Source organism: Ornithorhynchus anatinus, unplaced genomic scaffold (assembly GCF_004115215.2).
Source record: "Ornithorhynchus anatinus isolate Pmale09 unplaced genomic scaffold, mOrnAna1.pri.v4 scaffold_658_arrow_ctg1, whole genome shotgun sequence".
Lineage (NCBI taxonomy): Eukaryota > Metazoa > Chordata > Mammalia > Monotremata > Ornithorhynchidae > Ornithorhynchus > Ornithorhynchus anatinus.
Window position 1 is genome coordinate 408,729 of NW_024396905.1, and position 4,126 is coordinate 412,854.

Sequence of the window (4,126 nt, forward strand, 5' to 3'; positions counted from 1 at the left end):
AAACTGCAGCACAGAGAGGTTAGGCAAGTTGCCCAAGATCACACAGCAAGCAATTGAAAAAGCCGGGATTAGAGTCTAAATCCTCTGATTTCCAGGCCCGTGCTCTTATCACGAGGCTATGTTTCTTCTCCATTTATTCAATAGTATTTATTGAGCGCTTACTATGTGCAGAGCATGGTACTAAGCACTTGGAACATACAATTCGGCAACAGATAGAGACAATCCCTGCCGATTGACGGGTTTACAGTCTAGTAAGTAGGAGCCCCCTCCCCCAGGTCTCTGCCAGATTATAGGGTTGGCTGGGGGCTATGAGAAATCTACACACCAATCTTCCCTCCCCCTGCAATCTTTGCCTCCCTCTCCTAGACCATGGTGATGAAAACAAGGCATGCCAGCAAGGTAGAGGCAATGGTCCAAAGTTGGCTGTGCCTCTGTGAGAGCTGGGGCTGAGAGTGTCAGGCACGGCCCAGAGGCACAGGCTTGGCAACTGGCACACCTTCCTACCTCACTTCGCTACTCTTCTACTATAACTCAGCCCATATTTCACTCCTCTAGTTGCTAACATTCTCACTGGGCCTTGATCTCATCTATCTAGCCACTGACCTCTAGCCGACAACCTGTCTCTGGCCTGGAACACCCTCCCTCCTCATATCTGACAGATAATGACTCACGCCCCCCTTCAAAGCTTTATTGAATCCACATCTCCTCCAAGAGGCCTTCCCTGACTGAACCCTTCTTTGCTCTTCTCTCACTCCCTTCTGTGTCATCCTGATTTATTTCTTTTATTCATCACCCCCTCCAGGCTCACAGCACTTATATACATACCTGTAATTTATTTATGTATATTAATATCTGTCTCCCCCTCTAGACTGTAAGCCCACTGTGGTTAGGGAAAGTGTCTGTTTATTGCTATATCATACTCTCCCAAGTGCTTAGTTCAGTGCCCTGCACACAATAAGTGCTCAATAAATATGATTGATTGAATGAATGAAAGAAAGAAAGAAAGAAAGAAAGAAAGAAAGAAAGAAAGAAAGAAAGAAAGAAAGAAAGAAAGAAAGAAAGAAAGAAAAAGCCCTAATGCTTCCATGTGTCTCCAAGAGCGTCTCTTTGGGTCTAACAGGAGGAGGACTCTGAGATCATCTTGCCACAATTCAGGAGAGATTATGGGGAAGGAGACAGGAGGCACACTCAGGGATTTCCCCAGTGAAGTGTAGTGTCAGAGTGGATTAATGCTCAAGTTATCCACTAATTGCAGCACGTGCTAATCTACCCCTGAGGGAGGGGAGGCATGAAAAAAGCAGCTGATAAATGCCACCTCTGACCATTCCTGCCAGAGTCTGCCTCACTGGCCCCTGCCCTTCTGGTCTGTGGGAGTGATGGAGATGGGTGAGTAACCTCTCCATCACAGAATTTCTGAATTGTGAATTGCTTTTGAATAGGGAATTGGGAGCTTAGGACTGGAGTAGCATAGTGGGAGCCTCAGTGGACATTTCTGAACCAGACTTTTGATACTATTCTCATTTCTTCATTCCTCAAAACCTCTGGAGAAGGGGCCCCTCAAAATTAGATGGGATAACCTCCTGTCTGCAGTGTCAGAAGGGTCAGTTTTTTGGTTTACTTTTAAATGGTATTTGTTAATTGCTTACTTTGTGCCAAGCACTGTTCATTCATTCATTCAATAGTATTTATTGAGCGCTTACTATGTGCAGAGTACTGTACAAACCGCTTGGAATGTACAATTCGGCAACAGATAGAGACAATCTCTGCCCAGTGACAGGCTCACAGTCTAATCGGGGGAGACAGATGGACAAAAACAAGACAACATAATCACGATAAATAGAATCAAGGGGTTGTACATCTCATTAACAAAATAAATAGGGTAATAAAGGAGCCAGGGGGTTCTCCATTATCTGCGTTAGCAGCTCCGGATCAGACATCAGCTGCCGCTGCATCTGCTGCTGCAGCTTCATGAAGTTGGCCGAGCCCAGGCCCAGGCTGCTCAGTCCCAGGAGCCTGCCGAGGCGGAGCTGGCCCCGTCCCCCACCCCGACCCCCGGCCTCCGGCCCCCGCCGCCCACGTCCGGGGGCGCGGCCCCCGAGGTGGAGGGCTGGGATGGGGCCGCGGGCGAGAAGGGGGCGTCCAGGCCTGGGGCAGTCGGGTCAGCTGGGCCGACGGCCATGGGGTCCTGGGCGTACTGCGGGGTCTTGATGACCAGGTGGACGGTGAGCCCGTCCTTGACTCCATGCTGCTTCAGGGTGTCTCCATCCCTCAGGATCTTCCCCGCGAAAATGACCACCAGCTTGTCCTACTGCACCTTGAAGTGCCGGCACTGTTCTAACCATTGTGGTGGGACACAAATCTCTGTCCCACATGGAACTTGCAGTCTAACTATTAGGGAGGGGAATTTAATCCTCATTTTATAGATGAGGTAATCGAGGCCTCAGGGAAAAAGAAGAGGAAGGGCCTGGGAGTTAGAGGATCTGGGTTCTAATCCCAATTCCTTCATTGTAATTTTATTTATTTATATTAATGTTTGTCTTCCCCTCTAGACCGTAAGTTCATTTTGGGCAGGGAATGTGTCTGTTATATTGTTATATTGTACTCTCCCAAGAGCTTAGTACAGTGCTCTGCACACAGTAAGTGCTCAATAAACACGATTGATCGACTGTTGTGGGACTTTGGGCAAGTCACTTCATCTCACTGTGCTTCAGTTTCTTCATCTGAAAAATGGAGAGTCAAAACCTGTTCTTCCTCCCTCTTGAATGGTTTGACCCTTGTGGGACAAGGACTGTGCCAAATTTGATTAGCTTTATCTACCATGAGGGCATAGAACATTGCTTTGCAAATAGTAAGTGCATTACAAATGCCATAAACAAATAAACTGACACCCGCAGCAGCTTCCTAGGAAAGGAGAATTGCAACCTCAAACAAGCCCCACTGGTAGGCATAAAAAGCAGTGTGTTCTAGTAGATAGAGCACAGGCCTGGTAGTCAGAAAGATCTGGGTTCTAATCCTGACTCTGCCATGTGTCTACTGGATGACCTTGAGCAAGTCACTTCACTTCTCTGTGCCTCATCTGTAAAATGAGGATTAAGATGATGAGCCCCATATGGGACAGGGATTCTGTCCAACCCGATTTGCTTGGATCCACTCCAGCGGTTAAAACAGTGCCTGGCACATAGCAAGCACTTAACAAATACCACAATTATTACTCTTATTATCATTATTATTAGTAAAAAGGACAGGGACAGTTGAATTAATCAATGAGGATTATAGAGTGAACCTCTGCATGCAGAGCACTGGACTAAGCACTTGGGAGAATGCTATAAAAGTAGAAAACATGACCCTCAGGGAGCTCACAATATTATGTGGGAGACAGACAGGTGCACATTAATAATAACAATAACAATGTTCAGCATTAACAATGTTAATTGTTAAGCATTTACTATGTGCCAATCCCTGTTCTAAGTGCTGGGTTAGATACCAGCTAATCACATTGGACACAGTCCCAACCCACATAGAGCTCATGGACTCACAGTCCAACCTGATTATCTCATATCTACCTCAGTGCTTAGAACAGTGCTTGACACCTAGTATGTGCTTAAAAAATGTCATCTATTATTAATCCAGATGAGGTAACAGGTTCAGAGATATTAAATTGCTTGTCCAAAGTCACACAGCAGAGAGGAGCCAGAAGCCAGGATTAGAACCCAAGGTTCTTCTGACTCCCAGGCCCGTGGTCTATCCATTAGGTCACGTTGCTTCTCGCAACTTGTGCAAGTGGCTGATAAACAAATGCTACAGTGAGTCATAGGAGGCTGGCAGGGTCAATCAAAGAATAAGGGGTACGTTCTGTCAGGATGGGTTTAGACTATTCCTTCAGTTTGAAGATGAGGCTGCTGACAATGAAATGAAAGTGAGGGAGCTTTCCTTGCCTACTTAAACTCTGATCCCCACATGGGACAGGGACTCTTTCCTATCTGATCATCGCGTACCTACCACAGCGCTTAGTACAGTGCTTGGTACATGGTAAGGATTTAACAAGCACCACAGTTATTATCACCATCACATTCAGCTTTCATACTGAGTCAAGGACAGCAGCGTGGCCTAGTGGAAAAATCCCAGG